An 18,276-nucleotide genomic window follows, 5' to 3' on the forward strand; every position below is an offset into this window, starting at 1 on the left:
TTACCAAGAGATACATAATGTAAAGGATCCACTGCAAGAGGATCTGACCCTATAAAGATGACCTTTCTGAACCATGATGCTGTAAGAGGTTATGATTTTTCATGGTGTTTCATGATAAAGATAATATAAGCATGTCATACTACAAGCAGTGCGTGGAAATGGTACGAGCATGGACATCATAAAAAGAGCTCAGGGGTGTTTCAGACAAGATGGATAGCTAGAAACACAGATGGAATCCCACTTTCATAGGCTTGAAGGAAACATTAAATGGCTACATTGTATCCAAATCTCAAAAAAAAAAAAAAAAGGGGGACAGGTCTATTGCCATGCTATACATAAGGAGCATATCATTTTAAAAAATAACTTGCATAGTGTTTTTCTCAGTTCTAAAAGTGAGAAATACTCATATAGAAACTCTGAAAAATACTGACAGTAAAGCAAAAAAAAAAGAAACATCAGTCTTGATCTCCTAACCCAGAGAAAATAAGTAACAGCTTGGTGAGTTTTTGCCCAATATTTAATTGGAATCAAATTATATACTTGGTCTGAATATACTGTCTGTTTAAACATATGCTTGAAAAGCAAATACCAATAAATACTTACCTTGCAAAATAAAAAATGTCCCAGGAAGTGCTGTGCCCACTTCACACCTGACAGCCTGTCACAAGATCCCATTTGATTGATCTATTGTCTCTTCTATGTCTCCTCAGTGACCTCCACATTATATATCCACTAGTGTTTTCAAAGTACTTACTCTTCTTAAGGCTATTAAACAGCCCCCCTTAAACGTTTCCTCCCAGGGTGTCAAGGAGATCATGCTCAGTTTCCTCTCATTTCCACCCATTCATTCTCAGTCTCCATTTTCCTCCTTCCCTTACTGGTCATCAAACATGGACATTGCCATAGTTGTCTTCTCTAGCTAAAGCTGCATGTTCTCCCTAAGTCAGTTTATCCACACTTGTGGCTTAATAATTCTATGTAGATAGCTCTCAAATTTCCACTTTCAGCCTCAATCTCAGACCTGACCTCTGGTTCTCTGTTCCCAACTATTTGTAGGACATTTCTACCTGGCTCTTCTTATGGCAAAATTAAGCACAATTTGTCTAAAACCACACTCAGCTATTCATTCAGCAGATAGTTGCTAAATGCGCTGTTCTACACTGGGGAGGCAGCAGTGAATAAAAGCCTGCAAAGAAACTCCACTGGTGACAAGGTCCAACCCTTGAACCTGACATTCTAGGCCTTCCACAATCTTGGGCTAGTTTGCCTGTCCAACTTTGTGCTTCTCTTCTACACATACCCTCTTTTCCTCCAAACTGTAATGCTCAAATTTTATGCTTTGCCAACTCTAACTTGCTTGCAGTTACCTCTGAGATATTCTCTACTCACCTCTACCTATTGAAATTCTATCCACTCTTCAAGCATCAGCTCAAATGCCTCCTCTTCTACAAGCTGTCTTTGATCCCTGATCCCCAAACAGTCTGTTCTTTCTTTAAACTGCTACAGAATTTCTTTGGTACCAGCCCCACAACATTTATTGCATGTTGCCTGTTAGTTCTGAAATGATAATGATAATAAAAACTCATTTATTAAAAGACTCTTTTGTGTAGGGTACTTTACTTGGCACTGCACGTTCATGGGAAACCTGGTGCTAAACCATTCATAGATGACCTGCTTCTGGGTCAGGCTTTTGTACAAGCAAAGCAGCTACCTCTTTGTGCTTCTAAGACTCAAAATGCCTAGTGTGGGTATTAAAATGTGGGTATTATAATTATAATTATTTGAACTGAGGCTCAAAGATATTGAGTACCTTGCCGGTGTCACACACTTACCCTATTGGACTAGAGCAGAGATCCCACTCTATTTGTATAACCCTCAATGGACCTAGGACCATGGCTAGTACACAGTGGGTGCTCAGTAAATATTTATTGAATGAATAGTTGCATAAACAGCATGTTTTTAAAGTGCTGACATATGTAAATATAAATACCACTCTAGTTTTCTGGTAGAAGTACATATAAGTTCACTATAAGCTCTTTTAAGTAAAATTATACATGCTTTCCAAAACATTATGTTGTCTTGAACTTAAAAAATTTTTTCCTGATAAACCAAGAAAGCTTCCTGGTTATTGAGGCCAGGATTTAAAATTAACATTGCCAAGGTCAGGTAGCAAAGACCTCACTCAGACCTTCTATAGAAAGAAAAGCACCTATACAGCACTCTGGAAGTACTCTGTGAACCACTGTAATATGATCAGCTTGGCTGGTCTCATTTTCCAATGACTTAAGAGTTCAAGCTCTTTCTCATACCAGTAACAAGATGTTCCCTTTGAAATCAATTTAACACATTTTTTTTTCAGTAAATCTCTGTACTTGTTTATTATTTGCTACCTGCAAAATCATTGAGACTTTTGATGCCCTAAGATATTTTCCCAGAAACCAAACTAAATATAAGCATGGCATTTCAAATCTCAGATTGTTCTGCTATTATAGACAGTAGCACTTTTAGGCCCCTATGTCAACCACTGGATTGGAAAGCCAAGGCTTCTGGTTGGGAAGCCCATTTTTGTAAAACCACCAGAGTGGCAATATGTCCTCTTTTAGAAAACAAAACAGACAGACACAGCTTTCAGTTATCTAAGTGTCTAAAAATGCAGACTTGATATTTTCCATCTTGCTTTGCCTCCATGGCAAGGAATGGTTGTTTAAAAACAAACAAAAGGTAGGATCTAAGATGGCGGCACAGAGAGGAGTGGAAGCTACTTAGTTCCGCTGAAACAACTAATAATCAACCAGGAACAACTAGTAAATAATCCAGAATAACTGCAGGGGGACAAATGTGATCATCCACTCACCATACACCAACTTGAATTGGGAGGAGTACCCGAGATAGCAGCATAAAATCTGTAAGTAAAAACGGTGGATCCAAGCTGGGAGACCCCTCCCCCAATGGCCCAAGCTGCAAAGCCTTGTGGTGCTAGAGAGCAGCTCTCTCCAAGCAAGTGAATACAGCTCAGCTGAGCTCCAACTGGGGTTTTAATTAATAAACATGTACTACTCGATACAAACTACAAATCCCCAACACGCAGACAGAGGCTTTGGGTGACGACTGACTTTGGAGAGCTGGAGGGTGGCCGCAGACTGGCCCTGTGGGGGGTTTCTGTCCTTGTTTTGGCTCAGTGGATAAATCCTCAGCCATTGTCAGTTCCCAGCGCTCTGACCCAGACAAAGGTGGAAATGGCACAGGCAGAGAGAGATCATTCAAATGCTAATGACCTCTCCCTAGGGGGTCTCTCTTCCCTAAGAGGAAAGTGGTGGGGCCCAGCTCTACTACTTGCCTTCCATTCAGAACCAGACCCCAGAGCCTGGGGGAAAACAGCCATGGGCCACACCTCCTTACACCAGTCTGGAGTTACAGGCTGACACGCTCAGAGTCACATATGTCACCAGAAGGAAAGTCAGAGGTTAAAAGATGGGAATGTATAAAACAGTGAATCTTGTGGTGGACAATGTCCGTGATTATCTGTACAAATATTAGAAATCTCTCTCATGAACTAGAACAAATGTATGACACTATAACTAGAAGTTTATAATAGAGGGGCATATAGGAAAAAAATATATACCTACTGCAAACTATATACTACAGTTAGTAGTATTTTAACATTCATTCATCAACAGTAACAAATGTACTATACCAAAACTGTGAATCAATAATGGAGGGGGGTGGTGCTTAGGGGTATGGGAGGCATTGAGTTTCCTTTTTTTATCTTTATTTCTTTCTGGAGTAATGAAAATGTTCTAAAAATTGAAAAAAAATTAATTTTGGTGATGGATGCACAGCTGTATGATGGCACCATGGGCAACTGATTGTACACTTTGGATCTTTGGATAGTTGTATGGTATGTGAACAATCTCAATAAAACATATATATATATATATATATATATATATATATATATATATATAAACAAAAACAAACTGACAACTCAAGTTATCTTCATTCTGGGATTGAGGTGAAGAAGGTGAAAATTTCCATCATAAAAACCACATGTTGCTAGAGTCAGTCTCCATCTGCAACAGGGAATAACCGGCTAGGTGCACATGGGTACCAAATGAGGCAAGCAATCTGGAACGGGCTGAGTATGCAACAAACTGCAACAAAGAATGTGATAGTTACCCCAAGAGGTACGGTAAGACCCCAGCACGCAAAATACCCGATGAAAGAAGTAGCCACAAATTTAAAAGATGTCATCAGCTCTTATAACTATTTAGAATCTTCTGCTTGAGCCTGAGTAATGGGGGCTATGTTTTCAAACACAATGAAAGACTGACTTGTAACCGGTTGTCTCCCAGGTTAAATTGAGTTGACCTAGGAAAAATTACTTAGCTTTAGGGAGAATTATCATTTTTCACATACATGGTTTAGAATATGGTTTATAAAGAGCTTGGTAAGCTTCTTAACAAATCCATGTAGTGACCTCATCAGGGAGAGGTGAGTAAAGTAGTAACAGCATTTTTAAAATTTAAATTAAAATTTTTAAATTTATTTTTTAGAGCAGTTGTGGGTTTACAGAAAAGGATTATTTTAAAGATGATGAAAGAGAGACAAAGATGACTCATCTATTGTCAGCCCGGGGCCCCACAGGAAGAAAAAGACCTTCCTGGAATCCCTATCTAATTACTGAGTCCTGTGGGCCACACAAGTTCAATTACCTTTTAAATCACCTTAAATCCCGCAGGGGCCCTGATGTTAGAAAGACCATAAACAAAGAGGAGGGAGGTTGAATCCAAACCATGAGCCACACCAGATGAAGTATTGAGTTTGTTCAGTGGGACTGAGGTATGGCAATGGGAAGTAAACAGACTTCTGACAACAGGAATGGGTTCATGACCCAGCACTGCCTTTTAAATTGAATGACTTCCAGCAAGTCAGGCTGACTCAGGACCTCTGGGTCCTCCTTATCTGCAAAAGAGAAATCCTGCCAATGCCTGCCTCATCTACCTTAGAGAGCTGTGAAGCACAAATGAGATATGCATGTGAAAGCACTTTTTAAAACCTAAAACTATTGTTATTCCTACTAGAAGCTAACTGATTCTTAACCACATTTATATACAACAATCATTTACAGAGGACAGAGTATGTTAGATGCTAAGGACACAAAACACAGCTTCTGCCCCCCAAAAGTTTAATAGCTAGTGGGGAACAGACAAAAATCAGGTGTAAAAGTGCCTTAAGAGAGGTACGCAAAAGATGTTATGGGAACACAAGTAAAGAATCATTATTGATCAAGGAATGATAAAGAGTCTTAAGTGACAAAACACAATAAATGACATGTGGTGGATTTAATAGCACACTCCAGTTTGGACATGTTCTTGGTCTTGGTCCACATTCTGGTGGGTGTGGACCCATTGCAAATAAAATCTCTTCAAGATGTTATTGCAATTAAAGTGTGGCCCAACTGAATCAGGGTGGGCTTTAATCCAGATTACTGGAGTCCTTTATAAACAGAGTGAAAGTCAGATGGAGAGAGAAGCCACAGGGAGCAGTCAAAAGCAGGAAATCAATGGAACCCAGAGGAGAAAGACAAAGACATCACCACAATGTGCACTGCTATGTGACAGAAAAGCCAGGAATCCCGGTGATTGCCAGCCAGCCAGAAAATACTTCTGGCTTCCCAAATCCTGAGCCAAGAAATTCCTGTTGTGAAACCGACCTATTGTATGGTATTTGCTTTAGCAGCTAAGAAACTAAAACAACATATATACAGAGATGGCTTCATTTGAAAGAGACAAAAGACAAAGGTTATTAAATAAATAAACACACAAACAAAACCAATAGTACTTACTCTAGTAATAATAATGCTTCCGGCACGAAGCTGACAACCCATAGTAACAGCCTCAAAGGTCCCAACAGAGTAAGTAACAATGGCACATATGGAAGGCAAGAGTGCAGACAGCTTTTTCACAAGCAGCCCCAAGTCTTTCTGACCCACAGTCCCCAGTCAGTGGAAGGCCCTTGCTGGGTGGTGCCTGGAAAATGAGCAGCTGCCTCACTTCCTGCTTACTTTAACTCCTTAGGTCCTTGTGGCTGATTAGTAGAAGGGAGAATACCCATACCTTTCACCTTCAAGACAACATACAACTTACAGGCTAGCACATATACACACAACCAGTTTTATGGACTCTTAGGGTAAATGTGCATAAGAAGTAATTAATTTTTTTCATTCTCTGCTAAAAAGTGAACATGGGTCTTTGTTAAATGGCACCCAAGATTACAAGAGCCATGATAGGCAAATGGCAACTCATCTCTTATTTGCAAAGATAGCGGCACTCAGCGGGTGAAGAACTACATCCAAGACCCCTCCCTCCTTCTTGTTATTTACTCTCAAAATACTCTGTGACAATGACCTTGGCTACCAAGGAGCCTCGTAGCAATTCTGTCCGGAAACTAGCAAGGCTGGCAAAGGCAGACAAAACACTGTCTTTGACCCTCAAAGATAAGCACAAGGTAAGGCAAAATAACAGGATGAGTCTTTGTAATTTAACTATGTACAACATGCAGACCAGAAAAATCACTGCCCATCATACATGTCAAAGGAAAAGTTTGTAAAGTATGAAAGATAAGAACAGTAGCAACTACCTCTTCTTCCCCTAAACTGGTTTTAAATTTATTATGGACATTTATCATTAGTATGGAATGGATTTTTACATAAAAATTCTGGAGTTGAATTCTGGAGCTCTGATTGGTCCATATTTCTTTGACTGTTTCAATCTTACAGTAGGATAATAGGCATTTGATACTTGGGACTCAAATAGCTGTCTGTTCTCAGGAACTACTACTGTTTTAAATTTAAAATGTCCTGCAGAAGATCGCTTTCATGTGGATGGACATATGTCAAATGAGGAATGATAAATTTAATAAGATGTTTAAAAATAAAGATAGTTCTTTTAACTCCTAAGCCAAGACCAATATTAAAAAGTCATATCTAATATTTATTGAGTACTTACTAAAGGGCAGACATTATGTTAAGCCCTTCACCTACACTACGTTATTAAATCCTCACAACAACCCTATGAGAAAGCTGCTGTCATTATTACCACTTTACAGGTAAAGAAGCTGAGATTTAAAGAGATGAAGTAACTTGTCCAAGATGACACCGCTTGTAAATGAGTGGAAATAAGACTCTAAAATGCATATGTAGTCCTCTCTGACATTTCACAGCAAATTAAATACCCGGAGATAATACAGCAAAAATTTAAACATAGTGCTTTTAATCTTAGTGCCAAACACCGGCAAGTTTAATATTTATTTTTAAATCTTTATGTTTGTTAACCCCACTACTTAGAAAATTAACTACTAAATGTCATCTTTACACTGGGGAAATAGTTTATATTTAATTTATTTAAAAATCACATCTATAATACTTCTGCGTCTTTATTAAGTTCTATAAGGGAATGTAAATGAGAGATTCCTAAATAAACAGAGTTAAAAGTTGTTCTCTAACTAAATAGCTAACCTCAATTCTCTTAGTGACCTTGGACACATTGCTTGGAATGTTTGCTGGGGTATAATAACTGATTTCATTTAGGCCAAACAAGTGCTTTTGCAAATGTTTACAGAGTCCTAATTGCCCAATGCTTTTACTAATGTCTCCCGAAGACATCATTTTTCTTTCAGTCAATAAATGGAAACACTTGTAAAAATGTTTGCTTAAAAAAAACTGCAAAATAAATGTTTCTGTCAAAAGAAATAAAAGAAATATTTTCAAATTAGATATGACCACAGATAACTCAAACATACTTTAACTCTTAAGGCAAATCCAAATAAACTGCTGTTTCTAAACCAACTTAACTTCTTTTTTGGGAGTGGGGGGAGTATAATTATTAATATGTATGGATTTTCTGAGTCAAACAAAATAACAAAATTGACCCACAACCTTCAGTTTCATTTCTTAACTCTACTAAAAGATAATGTCAAGGTCTCATATTACGTTAACACAATGAAAATATAGACTCCATATTAAATACCAGATGATCTAATCTTTCAGCAAAGAGAAACTGCTTTTGGACCACAAGATCTAGAATTAGAAGACCTAAGTTTTTCCATCACCACTATCAGATGTGTGATTCTGGGGAAGCCACTTGAACCTGAATTTCAGTTATTTTATCTGTGACACTGAACAAATAAGAACACTGTCTTACCTTCTTCAAAGGTTATCATGTAGCACAAATCAAATGACATAATATCGTGCTTTGTGGCCTCCAAAGCAGATGTGGTGGTACCAGAGAAAGAGCCACCACATTCTCTTTGATCTTCTTCCATTATAAACCAACTAACTGGTGCAAGAGAGTGGTGACAGCAATCAATCTAGGAACCTTTTTGAAATAAGGTTTCAATCTATACAAGGGTGCCTCCTGCATTGTTCATACCAGCATGGGTTGTATATCAGTTTTTCTGGTGGTCTTACAGTGGTTCAAGTGTTACATGATGATTCAAAAGGAATAGGGAATGGGCAGAAAGAGCTGGAAGAAACTACAGAGGAAGCTGTAAAAGTAAGCAGATCTATGATTTTAGAAATGGAGTCCAAGAGGACCAAAGAACAAAATCAGCAGCAGCATCGTCCTTGGTCCATCAAAAATCTCCTTTTATTAGGAGAGGCTAGGCCTCCCTATATTTGTGCCTAAGAGTCTCCTCCTGAATGCCTCTTTGTTGCTCAGAGGTGGCCCTCTCTCTCTGGCTAAGCCAACTTGAAAGGTGAAATCACTGCCCTCCCCCCTACATGGGATCAGACACCCAGGGGAGTGAATCTCCCTAGCAACGTGGAATATGACTCCCGGGGAGGAATGTAGACCCGGCATCGTGGGACGGAGAACATCTTCTTGACCAAAAGGGGGATGTGAAAGGAGATGAAATAAGCTTCAGTGGCAGAGAGATTCCAAAACGAGCCGAGAGGTCACTCTGGTGGGCACTCTTACGCACACTTTAGACAACCCTTTTTAGGTTCTAAAGAATTGGGGTAGCTGGTGGTGGATACCTGAAACTATCAAACTACAACCCAGAACCCATGAATCTCGAAGACAGATGTATAAAAATGTAGCTTATGAGGGGTGACAATGGGATTGGGAACGCCATAAGGACCACACTCCACTTTGTCTAGTTTATGGATGGATGAGTAGAAAAATAGGGGAAGGAAACAAACAGACAAAGGTACCCAGTGTTCTTTTTTACTTCAATTGCTCTTTTTCACTCTAATTATTATTCTTGTTATTTTTGTGTGTGTGCTAATGAAGATGTCAGGGATTGATTTAGGTGATGAATGTACAACTATGTAATGGTACTGTAAACAATCGAAAGTACGATTTGTTTTGTATGACTGCGTGGTATGTGAATATATCTCAATAAAATGATTAAAAAAAAAATCTCCTTTTATTTCTGTATCCTCAACATATCCTCCCTATTAGAGTCTTCTCAGCATTTCAGTAGGCTAAAGTCCTAGTTCTTCTCAAAGAAGAAAAAATAAGTAAAACCTCTGCCCAAGTTCCTCTACAGCTAGTGTATGTCCTCCCTTCTCCCCTTTCTTCCAAGTTTCTTTAAGAAACTTATTCTTTACACTTTCTGACACCACTTCTCCCTGCCCATTCATTCCTTTTCCAGAAGCAACTGGTTCTACTCCAGCTAAAACTGCTCAGGCAAAGTCATGAACAATTTCCTTGGTGCTAAACACAGAAGACACTTTTCAGTCCCCATCTGACCTGACCTCTCAGCAATATTTGACCTGCTGAATACCCTCTGTTCACATTGCAGTCTTGAATCCCTTGATGCAGTACCTTCTGGCATGTCTCCTTTATCTCTGTATGCTTTCTGTCCCCTCAGTGGGCTCCCCTTCCTACAGCCATATCTTAAACATGGGCATTCCTCCATTTTTCCCAAGGTCCTCATAATTAATTCCTCTTCTGCCCTCACTCCAGTGGCTCTGTGGTAATCCATGTGGCAGACAGGAATAGATCACTCTACCGAGCTCTAGACCCACACATGTAACTCCCTTTTAGATGTTTCCTAACTCCTAATATGCACAAAACCGAACTCCTCATTCTCTCCTCAAACATGCCTCCTCCTGACATTCTCCATACAGTGAAAGACATCATCATCCCTTCCAGAAAGATGAACTTCATTTATGATCCTGCTGGTTCCCTCACCTGCCATCACTCCAAATCAGCAAGTTATATTAATTCTATCTTTATTACCTGCCAAATCTATCACCTTCTCTTCATCATTACTGCCTTGGTTCAGTAATCACTGTCCACTCTTTTTCCCTTCAGTCTTGTCCTCCTCTAATCCATTTTCTGCACTGCAGCCAGAGCAGGCTTTCCAAAATGAAGATCAATTAAAACCTTATATCAGGTTATGCCTTCTGGATAAACCATATATTCCTTAACATTGGACACTTATCCTCCTGAACTCATCTTTTGAATCTCCTTCCCCTCCCCACACTCCCACTCTATCTCTGGCCATAAAGAATTTATGGAAACTGGAATTTTCTACATGCTTTCTCACCCATCCTGTTTCTTCTGCCTGGAACACATTTTTCCCACCATCACCCCTTCCCCGGCTCACTCCACCCAACCTGGTTAATTCTGATTCAGCCTTCAGATTTCTGCTGAGGTATCACTTCTTCCAGAAATTCTTCCCTAACCCCCAGGTCCATTTTTGGGTGCCCCTCTTCTATGTTCCTTAGCACCCTGATTTTCTCCACTAAAATGTTTTTCACACTTTTTAAAATACTCTGTTTACTTGTTTGTCTCCCCAGCTAGACTAGAGCTTCATAAGAGCAAGGATTATATCTTCTTGTTCAAAATTGTATTCCTGGCTCTGAGCACAGTGCCACGGCTCAAAACAAGTACTTAATCCTTATTTGGGGATTCAATGAATCCTGAGAGTGAATGAGAAGTTGTTCTGGAAAAGTTAAAGAGCTGGTAAAAGTGAATCAAGAACACGTGGGAGGAAATCGTTCAGTTAATTTCCTGGAGAATAAAAACTGCTTATATCTGTCATTTTCTGACAGAAATACATGTTCCCTGTTCTATGACTGAAAATCTCCATTTATAATAAAATCTTCATTTATAATAACATCTACAGACCATAAGGTGAAGTGGATATTTAGCCATTTCCTAGCTAGATAAATGTCCCCAAAGAAACTAGTAACACAGCACAGAGCAGCTTTAGTTTGTACTGAATAATAAAATTGTTACACTAATCAAGATAACAGGATAAATAAATTTCTACCATACTCATAAATATGGCTTATAATTAGGGACTCCAATTTGAAATACATAACTCAAATTAACAGTTAATTAGCAATGAATAATCAACAAAATGTTAATGAAAATAGCATGCCTGACATCTCAATGCAATGGCCTCTATATTTTGTCTTTGGTTTTTGTTCACAACTCATACTGCCATCAAGATTAATTACACTCACAGATCAAACAAAGCTTTTACATTAGTGTCAGCTGAAGGTAAATTATGTGGGTTTTTAAGCATCTGTCTGGTATGATCCTCAGCAGCCAATGAATTAGAGAAAGCATAATGCATGAAATTTATTACTGTTGTTCATTTTTATCACACCCTCATTTGACACAGTTATCTGAACTATTTGGCTTGCATCAGAAGCTCCAAGTAGAATATAGTTCAGCTACATAAAAAACAAATAATAAATCCACTCTAAGGGGAAACAATGCCTTCTAGATATTCTTTTCAGGGTTAACACTCCCCATGAAGCAAATCAGACACTTTCTATACTTCGCTAGAAGTGTGGGCGAATAGGATGAGGTGAAAATAGGAAAGGAAGCCAGTAGGAAAATGTTGGGGGTTGAATCATGCCCCACACAAAAGGTATGTTCAGTTCCCAACCCCTGCCCTGTGTGTGTGTGAACCCATTTGTAAACTGGACCCTTGAATGAGGATAGGCCTTAAAATATGGCTGAAGTCCTTATAAGCAAAGGAAATGGGACACAGAAAGAGAGCTATGGGATGTAGCCAAAAGCTGGAAGTCAACAGAACCTGGAAGAGAAAGAAACCACCACCACAGTCACTGCCATGTTGTTGGAAAAAACAAGGACCAGTTCAGCAAGAAAAAGAAATAAACAGCATCCAAATTGGAAAGGAAGAAGCAAAACTCTCTTTATTTGCAGATGATATGATCTTATACTTGGAAAACCCTGAGAAATTGATGATACACCTACTTGGCAAAACAAATTCAGCAAAGTGGCAGGATATAAGATTAATCCACAGAGGCGGGGCAAGATGGCAGACTGGTGAGCTGTATGTTTTAGTTACTCCTCCAGGAAAGTAGGTAAAAAGCCAGGAACTGCGTGGACTGGACACCACAGAGCAATCTGTCTTTGGGCATACTTCATACAACACTCATGAAAACGTGGAACTGCTGAGATCAGCGAAATCTGTAAGTTTTTGCGGCCAGGGGACCCGCGCCCCTCCCTGCCAGGCTCAGTCCCGGGGGAGGAGGGGCTGTCAGCTCCAGGAAGGAGAAGGGAGAATTGCAGTGGCTGCTCTTACCGGAAACTCATTCTACTGATTCAAACTCCAACCATAGATAGACTGAGGCCAGACACCAGAGACTCTGAGAGCAGCCAGCCCAGCAGAGAGGAGACGGGCATAGAAGGAAAACAACACGAGAAGCTCCAAAGTAAAAGCAGAGGATTTTTGGAGTTCTGGTGAACACAGAAAGGGGAAGGGCGGAGATCAGGCCTTGAGGCGCATATGCAAATCCCGAAGCAAGGCTGATCTCTCTGCCCAGGGCACCTTTCCTTAATGGCCTTGGATGCTTTGTCTATTAGCATTTCAATAACCCATTAGATCTCTGAGGAGGGCCGTTTTTTTTTTTTTTTTTTTTTTTTTTTTTTTTTTTTTTTTTAAATCCTTTTTGCTTTTTCTAAAACAATTACTCTAAGAAGCTCAATACAGAAAGCTTCAAAGAATTGAAATTTGGGCACGTCAAGTCAAGAGCAGAACTAAGAGAGCTCTGAGACAAAAGGCAATAATCCAGTGGCTGAGAAAATTCACTAAACAACACAACTTCCCAAGAAAAGAGGGGTGTCCGCTCACAGCCACCATCCTGGTGGACAGGAAACACTCCTGCCCATCGCCAGCCCCATAGCCCAGAGCTGCCCCAGACAACCCAGTGTGACGGAAGTGCTTCAAATAACAGGCACACACCACAAAACTGGGCGTGGACATTAGCCTTCCCTGCAACCTCAGCTGAATGTCCCAGAGCTGGGAAGGGGGAGCAGTGTGAATTAACAGAGCCCCATTCAGCCATCATTTGAGCAGACTGGGAGCCTCCCAACACAGCCCAGCAGCCCAGAACTGCCCTGGGGGGACGGCACTCACCTGTGACATAGCACAGTCATCCCTCAACAGAGGACCCGGGGTGCACAGCCTGGAAGAGGGGCCCACTTGCAAGTCTCAGGAGCCATACGCCAATACCAAAGACTTGTGGGTCAGTGGCAGAGACAAACTGTGGCAGGACTGAACTGAAGGATTAGACTATTGCAGTAGCTTTAAAACTCTAGGATCATCAGGGAGATTTGATTGTTAGGGCCACCCCCCCTCCCCGACTGCCCAGAAACACGCCCCACATACAGGGCAGGCAACACCAACTACACACGCAAGCTTGGGACACCAATTGGGCCCCACAAGACTCACTCCCCCACTCACCAAAAAGGCTAAGCAGGGGAGATCGGGCTTGTGGAGAACAGGTGGCTCGTGGACGCCACCTGCTGGTTAGTTAGAGAAAGTGTACTCCACGAAGCTGTAGATCTGATAAATTAGAGATAAGGACTTCAACTGGTCTACAAACCCTAAAAGAACCCTATCAAGGTCAGCAAATGCCACGAGGCCAAAAACAACAGAAAATTATAAAGCATATGAAAAAACCAGACGATATGGATAACCCAAGCCCAAGCACCCAAATCAAAAGACCAGAAGAGACACACCTAGAGCAGCTACTCAAAGAACTAAAGATGAACAATGAGACCCTAGTACGGGATATGAAGGAAATCAAGAAGACCCTAGAAGAGCATAAAGAAGACATTGCAAGACTAAATAAAAAAATGGATGATCTTATGGAAATTAAAGAAACTGTTGACCAAATTAAAAAGATTCTGGACACTCATAGTACAAGACTAGAGGAAGTTGAACAACGAATCAGTGACCTGGAAGATGACAGAATGGAAAATGAAAGCATAAAAGAAAGAATGGGGAAAAAAATTGAAAAACTCGAAATGGACCTCAGGGATATGATAGATAATATGAAACGTCCGAATATAAGACTCATTGGTGTCCCAGAAGGGGAAGAAAAGGGTAAAGGTCTAGGAAGAGTATTCAAAGAAATTGTTGGGGAAAACTTCCCAAATCTTCTAAACAACATAAATACACAAATCATAAATGCTCAGCGAACTCCAAATAGAATAAATCCAAAAAAACCCACTCCGAGACATATACTGATCACACTGTCAAACATAGAAGAGAAGGAGCAAGTTCTGAAAGCAGCAAGAGAAAGCAATTCACCACATACAAAGGAAACAGCATAAGACTAAGTAGTGACTACTCAGCAGCCACCATGGAGGCGAGAAGGCAGTGGCACGATATATTTAAAATTCTGAGAGAGAGGAATTTCCAGCCAAGAATACTTTATCCAGCAAAGCTCTCCTTCAAATTTGAGGGAGAGCTTAAATTTTTCACAGACAAAGAAATGCTGAGAGAATTTGCTAACAAGAGACCTGCCCTACTGGAGATACTAAAGGGAGCCCTACAGACAGAGAAACAAAGACAGGACAGAGAGACTTGGAGAAAGGTTCAGTACTAAAGAGACTCGGTATGGGTACAATAAAGGATATTAATAGAGAGAGGGAAAAATATGGCAAACATAATCCAAAGGATAAGATGGCCGATTCAAGAAATGCCTTCACGGTTTTAACGTTGAATGTAAATGGATTAAACTCCCCAATTAAAAGATATAGATTCGCAGAATGGATCAAAAAAAATGAACCATCAATATGTTGCATACAAGAGACTCATCTTAGACACAGGGACACAAAGAAACTGAAAGTGAAAGGATGGAAAAAAATATTTCATGCAAGCTACAGCCAAAAGAAAGCAGGTGTAGCAATATTAATCTCAGATAAAATAGACTTCAAATGCAGGGATGTTTTGAGAGACAAAGAAGGCCACTACATACAAATAAAAGAGGCAATTCAGCAAGAAGAAATAACAATCGTAAATGTCTATGCACCCAATCAAGGTGCCACAAAATACATGAGAGAAACATTGGCAAAACTAAAGGAAGCAATTGATGTTTCCACAATAATTGTGGGAGACTTCAACACATCACTCTCTCCTATAGATAGATCAACCAGACAGAAGACCAATAAGGAAATTGAAAACCTAAACAATCTGATAAATGAATTAGATTTAACAGACATCTACAGGACATTACATCCCAAATCACCAGGATACACATACTTTTCTAGTGCTCACGGAACTTTCTCCAGAATAGATCATATGCTGGGACATAAAACAAGCCTCAATAAATTTAAAAAGATTGAAATTATTCAAAGCACATTCTCTGACCACAATGGAATACAATTAGAAGTCAATAACCATCAGAGACTTAGAAAATTCACAAATACCTGGAGGTTAAACAACACACTCCTAAACAATCAGTGGGTTAAAGAAGAAATAGCAAGAGAAATTGCTAAATATATAGAGACGAATGATAATGAGAACACAACATACCAAAACCTATGGGATGCAGCAAAAGCAGTGCTAAGGGGGAAATTTATAGCACTAAACGCATATATTAAAAAGGAAGAAAGAGCCAAAATCAAAGAACTAATGGATCAACTGAAGAAGCTAGAAAATGAACAGCAAACCAATCCTAAACCAAGTACAAGAAAAGAAATAACAAGGATTAAAGCAGAAATAAATGACATAGAGAACAAAAAAACAATAGAAAGGATAAATATCACCAAAAGTTGGTTCTTTGAGAAGATCAACAAGATTGACAAGCCCCTAGCTAGACTGACAAAATCAAAAAGAGAGAAGACCCATATAAACAAAATAATGAATGAAAAAGGTGACATAACTGCAGATCCTGAAGAAATTAAAAAAAATTATAAGAGGATATTATGAACAACTGTATGGCAACAAACTGGATAATGTAGAAGAAATGGACAATTTCCTGGAAACATATGAACAACCTAGACTGACCAGAGAAGAAATAGAAGACCTCAACCAACCCATCACAAGCAAAGAGATCCAATCAGTCATCAAAAATCTTCCCACAAATAAATGCCCAGGGCCAGATGGCTTCACAGGGGAATTCTACCAAACTTTCCAGAAAGAACTGACACCAATCTTACTCAAACTCTTTCAAAACATTGAAAAAAATGGAACACTACCTAACTCATTTTATGAAGCTAACATCAATCTAATACCAAAACCAGGCAAAGATGCTACAAAAAAGGAAAACTACCGGCCAATCTCCCTAATGAATATAGATGCAAAAATCCTCAACAAAATACTTGCAAATCGAATCCAAAGACACATTAAAAAAATCATACACCATGACCAAGTGGGGTTCATTCCAGGCATGCAAGGATGGTTCAACATCAGAAAAACAATCAATGTATTACAACACATTAAAAACTCGAAAGGGAAAAATCAATTGATCATCTCAATAGATGCTGAAAAAGCATTTGACAAAATCCAACATCCCTTTTTGATAAAAACACTTCAAAAGGTAGGAATTGAAGGAAACTTCCTCAACATGATAAAGAGCATATATGAAAAACCCACAGCCAGCATAGTACTCAATGGTGAGAGACTGAAAGCCTTCCCTCTAAGATCAGGAACAAGACAAGGATGCCCGCTGTCACCACTGTTATTCAACATTGTGCTGGAAGTGCTAGCCAGGGCAATCCGGCAAGACAAAGAAATAAAAGGCATCCAAATTGGAAAAGAAGAAGTAAAACTGTCATTGTTTGCAGATGATATGATCTTATATCTAGAAAACCCTGAGAAATAAACGATACAGCTACTAGAGCTAATAAACAAATTTAGCAAAGTAGCGGGATACAAGATTAATGCACATAAGTCAGTAATGTTTCTATATGCTAGAAATGAACAAACTGAAGAGACACTCAAGAAAAAGATACCATTTTCAATAGCAACTAAAAAAATCAAGTACCTAGGAATAAACTTAACCAAAGATGTAAAAGACCTATACAAAGAAAACTACATAACTCTACTAAAAGAAATAGAAGGGGACCTTAAAAGATGGAAAAATATTCCATGTTCATGGATAGGAAGGCTAAATGTCATTAAGATGTCAATTCTACCCAAACTCATTTACAGATTCAATGCAATCCCAATCAAAATTCCAACAACCTACTTTGCAGACTTGGAAAAGCTAGTTATCAAATTTATTTGGAAAGGGAAGATGCCTCGAATTGCTAAAGACACTCTAAAAAAGAAAAACGAAGTGGGAGGACTTACACTCCCTGACTTTGAAGCTTATTATAAAGCCACAGTTGCCAAAACAGCATGGTACTGGCACAAAGATAGACATATAGATCAATGGAATCGAATTGAGAATTCAGAGATAGACCCTCAGATCTATGGCCGACTGATCTTTGATAAGGCCCCCAAAGTCACCGAACTGAGCCATAATGGTCTTTTCAACAAATGGGGCTGGGAGAGTTGGATATCCATATCCAAAAGAATGAAAGAGGACCCCTACCTCACCCCCTACACAAAAATTAACTCAAAATGGACCAAAGATCTCAATATAAAAGAAAGTACCATAAAACTCCTAGAAGATAATGTAGGAAAACATCTTCAAGACCTTGTATTAGGAGGCCACTTCCTAGACTTTACACCCAAAGCACAAGCAACAAAAGAGAAAATAGATAAATGGGAACTCCTCAAGCTTAGAAGTTTCTGCACCTCAAAGGAATTTCTCAAAAAGGTAAAGAGGCAGCCAACTCAATGGGAAAAAATTTTTGGAAACCATGTATCTGACAAAAGACTGATATCTTGCATATACAAAGAAATCCTACAACTCAATGACAATAGTACAGACAGCCCAATTATAAAATGGGCAAAAGATATGAAAAGACAGTTCTCTGAAGAGGAAATACAAATGGCCAAGAAACACATGAAAAAATGTTCAGCTTCACTAGCTATTAGAGAGATGCA

General features: G+C 39.3%; 1 protein-coding gene across 5 annotated transcripts in view; it reads right to left on the bottom strand.

Annotated features, from left to right (window-relative positions):
* Positions 1–18,276, bottom strand: part of PLEKHM3 (pleckstrin homology domain containing M3) — a 259,523-nt gene that overhangs the window by 219,065 nt on the left and 22,182 nt on the right. The window contains exon 1 of one of the 5 annotated variants that reach the window (XM_037848978.1): positions 5,846–6,210. The exons of the other annotated variants lie outside the window; for them this stretch is intronic. The gene's annotated coding sequence lies outside the window, so the exon portion shown is untranslated. Of the gene's footprint in view, positions 1–5,845; positions 6,211–18,276 lie in introns of those variants that run through there. 5 annotated transcript variants of the gene reach the window in all.

Source organism: Choloepus didactylus, chromosome 9, assembly GCF_015220235.1.
Source record: "Choloepus didactylus isolate mChoDid1 chromosome 9, mChoDid1.pri, whole genome shotgun sequence".
Lineage (NCBI taxonomy): Eukaryota > Metazoa > Chordata > Mammalia > Pilosa > Megalonychidae > Choloepus > Choloepus didactylus.